Genomic DNA, 8325 nt, shown 5'->3' with positions numbered 1-8325 from the left:
CAAGATGACAACTGGAGTGTGACGTTCTGGTGCAAAGTCTGGGGCTCCTTCCAGAACATTCCACACCTTCCAGGCTTTTTTAACATGACCAGGGAAGAGTTCTTGGATGGCAGCTGAGATGAAGAAAGAGAAGCACAAACCACCATTCAAGAATCTTAGCCTCAGATGTTTCTTCTCTCCCTCCTGCTATCTCTACTGGATTCATCTCTGCAATTGCTCTAAGGAAATTCCAGTTTCTTTCAGCTGGAGAGACATCACACAGCTTTCTGAAGAACACAGTGAGGTAGGATTTTATTAACCCTCACATGGATGGCATTTAAGAGTATACAAGGGCTGGAAATGTATAGATTCAAGAAAATACTGGGTTTGTTTTTTTTTCCAGCTTTGCTTTTCCTCAACCACACACCTACCTACCTGTCCCAAGGCAGCCACAGCTACTGGAAGCATATTCTATGTTTAGAGTCACAGTATTGGGGATTTTACATAGGCTCTCCCAGATCTTGAGAACTGTACCTCAGTTTGCCCACCTATAAAATGGGAATAAGTGACTTCCTTAAGATTAAAGACATGAGAAAATACTTCTTTTTCTTTTAATTCCCTTCTTTTAATTGAATTAAGACAGAGGCGCTCAATCAGGGCTTCAACAATTCATTCGTTCATTCAACAAATATTTATTTTAGAATTAAAGCATTTTATTTATATTTATATTTTTATTTATGTTACATGTTTAACTATATACATACTTATTTATAGTATATATTTAAATATATAAATATATTTATATTTATTAAGCACTTTCAGTGTACCCAGTGCTGCTTCAGGCAGAGTAAAACATGCATGTTTTGTGTGTAGAGGGCGCCTAGCTTTCTTCAGATTCTCCAAGGGAGTGAACACATGAAAAGTTGCTCCACAATACTGGTGGTTAGGAAAATGCAAAGCAAAACCACAAAGAGATGCCACTTCATGCCCACCAGAATGGCTATTATCAAAAGAAGGAAAAAACAACACGCATTGGAGGGGATGCACAAAAACAGGGAACCTTTGTACATTAAAGGTAGGAATGTAAAATGGTGTAAAATGGTGCAAGCGCCATTCAAAACAGTTTGGCAGTTCTTCAAAGAGTTCAGTGAAGATTTACCATATGACCTGGCAATCCCACTTCTAGGTTTATACCCAAAAGAATGGAAAACGGAGACTCAAAACAGATATTTGTACACAAATGTCCAGAGCAGCATTACTAACAATAGCCAAAAGGTGGAAATGATCCCAGTGTCCATCAGCAGACGAATGATTAAACAAAATGTGGTACATCCACCCAATGAAATATTATTTGGCCCTAAAAAGGAATGAAGTTCTAATGCATGCTACAACATTGAAGAGCCTTGAAGACATCATGTTGAATGAAATAAGCCAGGTACAAAAGGACAAATATCCCATGAGCCCACTTGTGTTAAATACCTAGGATGTGCAAATTCACAGAGACCAAAAATAGATTACAAATTACCAGGACTGGAGGTGGGAAGGGGCCGAGAGGGTGAAAGGGGCGATGTGGAGTTATTACTTAATGGGTGGAGAGTTTCTGTTTGGGATGATGAAAAAGTTTTGCTGCTGATGATAGCCCAATATTGTGAATGTAATATCGCTGAATCGTACACACAAAAGTACTTAAAATGGGAAATTTGGTATTGGATATGTTACCAGATTCTCTAAGAGATCTGTGAACCAATGCTAGAAAGCCACAGTTCTATGACATTACAAGGTAGAAAAATACTTCTACCTCTCATGGGTAGGTTTCAGGAGCAGCATTTTTGACTCAGTTTAATCTAGCTAATACTTCCCATGTTCCCATTGGCTGGTACATTTCGAAGTGGCCACAAAAATTCCTTTGGGCATTATGGGTCCCTGGGCCATCCGTCTCCAACCTCCATTTCTCCAACCATAAAATCAGATTACTGGTAATCCCCAAGGATGGCATCAGATTAACAAATGGAAGAGACCCAGGGCTTTGAGTTCTCAGCAAAAGGGGCTGGTGCCCGTGGGAATGTGGGTGTCCTTCCCGCACGTGGGAGCCCAAGAAGTTTGAAAGGGCATTCTGCTCCCCTAGGGTGAAGACTGGACAGGCGTTGGAGAGGGCAAAGTCCCAGGGTTATGAGCCAAATGGGGAGAGGGGCGATTCACATGCCTTTACCTCCAGGTCACTGGTTCGGAAACAGCCTGGCAGATCTCAACCGAAAGTTCCTGCCATCTGCTCGGTGGCCTCAATCTACTTGCTACTGTGCACACTGCAACTGGCAGCCCCCACGGGCAGGCTGGCTCTGGCCAAGGCTGAAAATGGGTCACTCCCAAAAGCTCTAAGGCATGGCCTGGGCCCTGGCGTGGGGCAGGGAGGTGAGCAGGAAGGGGCCTGGAAAATTCCCATCTAAAATGAGAGTTGTAAGAGCAACGTGGGTGAAGGTCTTGTCCTCTAGGAAACTTTCCAATCTCACCACCATTCCTCAGCTCTGGATCCCGGCAAGCCCTGCTTTTCACACTCTATGTGACAGCCTTATCCGCAGGAAATGGATGTCCGATAAACCAGAGCAGAGCCTATGGGGCCTGTGCTCAATTTCACATGACAATAATGCCTGTTTATTAATAACTACAATGTGCCACGCAAGGAGCTCTCTGGATTTGTATTACCCTTTCCTTCCATTTTCAGATGAGGAAACTGAGACTCACAGAGAGAGAGAACTTGCCCAAGGTCACACGGCAGTAGGTGTTGGGTCGGGATTTGAAACCTCGGCTGTGAGATTCCAAAGTTCCTCTGCTGCTTCGACTCAGACCAGCTCCCTCACCGCAGCAGCAGAATTCTAAAAAGATGAGTAGCCACCCCAGATTCCGGACAGTCCTGATTTCAAACAGCCCCTGCCACTTGGTTTGGAGTGAATGCATTTCCAAATACACGGGGGAAGTCTCCTCCACCAGGTATTCTGAGTTGTCTTTAGAAAACACATAGTCACGGAACTTACAAAGATGCAATAGGGTCTTAACAGACAGCCAAGATGGATATAGGAAGAATTTTTATTGGGGGCCAGCGAAGAAGCGATAAAAATAATGAGAAATACTGTACAGCACTTTGCAGTAAACAGAACCTTTTCACTTCGCCTGTCCTATTGGATTCTTGAAATGACTCTTTAGGGCAGAAATAACTCTGTCCCCATGTGCTGAATGTTCAAAGAGGTCAAACAACTCACAAATGCTCAAAGCTCTCTGGTTGCTTAGTCCGTGCTCTTGTAACCTCACCAGCTTCGGTGGTGTCAGCAGCACACAGGGCCAGCCAGGAATTTCCACAGAGCAATCAAATGGAGTGCCCATGTAACCACAGCTCTGAACGTATAAAATGGGCATTCCCTTGGGACCCTGTACCTTCGGTATCTGGCCAGGGAGCATGCTGCCTATGTGCACAGGGACACACATCAAAGGGTGGCATGCAACCTTGTTTATGACGAAGGACAACTGGAAACAACACACATATCCACCCACAGGGGAATGGCTAGTCACTGAGAATGCATTCAGTCAACGGACAGCTATGCAGCAGAGAAAATGAAACAGATGGATATCACTAATACGGAAAGGTTTCTAAGGAATATTGTTAAACGGGAAAAAAAATAGGTTGCAAGGCTTATACATAGTCAGTCCATTTATGCAAAAATACTAACACATAACTGGAAGCACCATGTCTCATCTAAGGATGTGGGTGTGTGTAATCAATTCTGCTAACAACGCTCGTTTTGAAAATGTAAATTTGTTCCAACGCAACTGATGTATTAGGGAACAATTTGCACATGACCAAATTTCGGGTGCACTCATGCATCATTTCGTCCACCAGAAGCCCTAGGTGAATGCAGAAAACGCCCCCAGCTGAACAGAGCCATGTCGGGACGCACAGAACGCACGCACCCCAACATCTGCCAGCTACCCTGGCTCCCAGCGCGCACTCGTGGCCACGCCTGCCCACATCTGTTCCCACAACTCCCCTCCGATTCCAGCCCTCCCTCCTCCCACCCATTCACAGTGACTCACAACCTGCAACCCTTCTGACCTCTCCTCCACAAGCAAGCTTCAGGGCTTTTTCAAGGTACAGTGTCACATTTACTGTAGTGTTTCTTAATTTCTTAGCCAACTAACACACAAAACTGCTACCCTTTTAATTAGGTTCTGGTTTTTTTTTTTTCCCAGTGTGTCACTAATGAAGTTTTTAAGTATTGTGCCCCTAACCTCATCTTTTCCAGAAGCCCTGTGTTTTGTATTAAAGTAATTTTGCATGGTACGGTGGTTTCGAAGAACACATATGTATGGTATAGTTGAAAGGACTGCACACATATTTTTTTCCAAAGTGATACTCAAATGTGTACGTATATGCATGTATGTGTGTGTATAATTAAAGATACATTCTAAATTGATAAACTGATAACAGTTAATTGATTTATCATTACGGGTGGGGGGAGTGGATTGGAGGCGGTTGGCAAAGGGATTTGAGTCTTATTTACAGAGCTTTAACTTTTTTACAAGTATTAGTAATTGTGTAACTAAATTTTTAATTTTAAAAACAGGATCCACAGTAACAAGCCAAGATACCATGTGAAATTTTATATCAATAGAGCTACACGCAGGGACACAAGCAGTCACACCCACACACGCATGCCCACACACACACACTGTCCAGAATGATAAGACCCATTTCCCCCGGCTTTGAGAACAAGACCTGGCCCAGTTAGAGGACTAACACTGGTCAGTCGACCTGCTGGGTTGGCTGACTGGTCAGGGCCCAAATGCCTTGCCCTGAGGCCTAATAGGAGACTGGAGGCAGAAGCATCATAAATAATATGTTAATGATATGACTATTCTCTGGGCCAGGGATTCCACAAAGCGCTGCATGGCTTTGTTCCTGCAAATTCACCATGAAACCAGATCTGGCTCATCCTCTACCAAGAAGGTGCCAAATGTAAGCATTAGAAGCCTGAGGCTGGGGGCTGCAGGACCACCAGGGCCCCCAGACCCCGTCCTTTCACCCCACAGATGCCCCCGCGTCCCCGCCAGCTGCTCCCAGAGAGGGGGGCCCCCAGGGGCTGAAATGGCATGCCTGTGTGCGTGCCGACAGAGGGAGGACAACTTTAGCAGGCCTTTGTGGGAAGCTTGCAGAACACCTGCCTCTGGAGTGTGTGATGGCAGACCTCTGCAGAGGCCCCCCGCTTTCTCGGGGCCCTAAGTGATCCTTGGACGTGCCCTGGGCCACAGCCACCACTTCCAGCAGCCATCCCAGTGATAGCCTGCATCTGCCAAATGATGAGTGGGTGGGGTAAGGAGGCAATCTGTCCAACACTTGTGCTCTGAGAATTTCTGAGCCACCAGGGGAAGGAAAGGTGGCTCCAGCCAGCTCCGTCCCTGCCAAAGGGGACTGGAAAGCACTGTCTCCTCGCTTAGAAACACCCTTCTCCACCTCTTGGCCTGCCTGACCCCTAGGGAACCTTCAAGGTTCTGCAGGTTGTCTCCTTCTCCAGAAAGCCTCCCCTGGTCCCCAGCACCCCCATCCCTGCTGCCATGGCCACTGAGATGGAAGTCTTCCTGATTGCATCCTTCGTGCCCAGCCCACTTCCTATTAGACTGGCTAAAGCAAATGAAACAAGGCGGAAGGGAAAACAAGTCTCTCTTGTAGAATCACTGAACCAAGAATCAAAAATCAGAGTGTCTGAAAGGTGAATGGGGCCCATCTATTTCACTGCAGCTGAACCCTTCTGGAGAATATGACAACAAGCCAGAGACTTTCTCCTTAAATGCACGCCCTTGCACACCTGTGCAAAATTTCCAAGGACTTCAAATCCATGTCCGGGACCCCACCCCCACCCCAGGCCCTGAAATCAACCCAAAGTAGCATCATTCCTTCCTTTCTTAGTCAGGGTTGTTATGGCCCAGAGAGGGAAGATTGATTCCCTCAGGCCTCCCTGTACCCAGCCAGCTGTGTCCCCCTGCTGAAGTTTTCTCTTTCCGGACCACAGTTCCTCCGTGTGTAAACCTGAAGGCCCGAGTTGTATAATTTTGGGTGGTATCTAGGTGAGCATCAATTTTATTCTACTATAACGTTATTTTCACATGTGCTAGGGAAAACTACAATTACCAAATCAAACTTTCAGCAATAGAGACAAAAGCATGTGTATATAAATTTTGTTCTTGTCATTAGCACTTGTTTTCCACTAAAAATTAAAGGTCTTGCATTTGTCACACAAAAGCTAGAGGGCTTGAATTCGTCTATACCCTTTATTAGTAGGGAAAACTTAGAGCAAGCTAGCCTTAAAATAAGGGCTTTTTTTTTTTCAAGTGAGTCAATTTAGAAGAACATATTAAGAGAATAACCCTCCAGGTGGTATAATCATGGAATAAAGGGCAAAAAAAGGGACATGCGGCACTGCTGGCCAGGACTTTCTATTGACAGCTGTGATGTTCTATGGCCCCGTGACCAGGCCGTGGGCTTCTCCTGGCACTGGGGTTCCCACCTACACCACTCCAATGGGGTTGGCAGTGAGCAAGGTGAGGCCCTGAGGGGTTCCTGTCTGGGAAACTCGCAGAGCTTTGCTTCCAAGCAGCCCCCCTCTCTCTATGAGCAATCACTTGCCTGCCCAGTTCCTTGCTCACCTCCCCTTTCCTGGCCACCCCCTAACCTACCACGACCCTTACTTACCCGGTGATGTGCAAGTGCAAACCCTCGCCTGGCTGCTCTGCTGGGCAGGAACTTTGGGGAAAGCGTGGCTGGAACCCCTCTGGGGGAAGTGTCTCCACTTTCACCATGCCCCAAAAAAAGTTTTATTTGAAGTCCAGGGGCATACCTCTCTGAGGGTGGAATTTGAGGCCGCGTGACAGGTGGTGGGGGAGTCATTTGGGGGCCGCAGGGGACACGCCAGCCTCCTTCCAAGCACGCCACGAAGGCAGCTGCCAAGTCCCACATTTGGACAAGCACGTGGTTCTTTTCTGGGCGAATTCATCTCGGGGTTGGACAAGTTCAGCCCGGCTGAGTTGGCCGACGGTTCCCAACACTCCATAGACACCCGCGCCCCCTAAATTCAAGCCCACGCTTGCGGTAGTAGAAAGAGCACCGACTTGGGGGCCAGACCCACCCGAGTGTGAATTCCGGCTCTGTCACTCACCAGCTGGGTGGCTGGATCCCCAGGCTCCCCACCTCTAACTCGGGGTGACAACTGGAGCCTCGCAGGGTCATGGTTGGAATTGCCACAACTGTCCTTGGGTCCATACTAGGTGGCACACAGTAGGCGCTTGATGAGCAATGGCTATTATTTTAAGGAAAATGTGAGTGCTCTTTTAGGTACATCCCAGCAAACCACAACCTGGGAACTAAACACAGACATAACACAACGAAATATCATCTCTCCCTGCCTGTGCTCTGTATGTGTTTCAGGGGGTGGGGGATGCAGACATGCCTGGACTGGGGGAAGAAAACGTTTCTCCAAGCACGTTCAGTGCTTTGGGTGATTGAACCGGGCAACAGTATTGCTTACCCCAAAAATTAAATTTAAAAATAGAGATGGTGTGGGGAGCCCAGCCTACTGCCCAGGCCGGCTCACCTCCACACATCCCCACCCCCAGTCCTGGCCAGAAACGAGGGCATTTCTTTGTGCCTCCTCTCCGTGCATTTTGCAAAGAGCCCAAATGAGGAGCAGAAAGGAGGGCAACTTTGGAGCAGACTGTCAGACTTAGCAAAGCAACTGGTCTCCCCATCGCTAATTAAGTTAATCCGGGTGGGTTTTTCTTTTCTTTTCTTGCCTGATTTCCTCCCACAGAATCAGCAGGGACACCAGAAAGAAATGTGCGTGGTAACGGGCCAAGCAGGCCTTCTCTTCAGCTGACAAAATGCATTAATGCCACAGATGAGGGAAACTCCCCTCCCCCACACGCAAGTAATAAAAAACCTATTTTGCTTTCGGCTGACCACACGGTGCATGAGCCAGGGTAAACAGATCTACTTTCTGTGGCTTTACCCCTTCCCCACCCTTCTCCACCGTCTTTACCCCCTTTCAAGGTTTGGGAAGTTTTGATATGTCATAACATCGTGTCTATTTATCTGAAATATTTCCACTCAGAACGCTTGTTTGTTCAGCCAGACTGACATGTTGATATAGCTCCTGACAGCTGAGTGACTCCGATTGAAATAAAATGTAAAGTAAACACATTTGCATACAGTTTATATACAGCCTGGGTCAGAGGAAGCAGAGGAAATAAGGAGATTGAAATCAGAATTTCTTATCTCCCATCGCCCCTCCTTTGCAGTCCCTCCCC

The sequence above is a fragment of the Tamandua tetradactyla genome, chromosome 5 (genome assembly GCF_023851605.1).
Source record: "Tamandua tetradactyla isolate mTamTet1 chromosome 5, mTamTet1.pri, whole genome shotgun sequence".
Taxonomy (NCBI): Eukaryota; Metazoa; Chordata; class Mammalia; order Pilosa; family Myrmecophagidae; genus Tamandua; species Tamandua tetradactyla.
Note: the sequence above shows the minus strand (reverse complement) of the source record.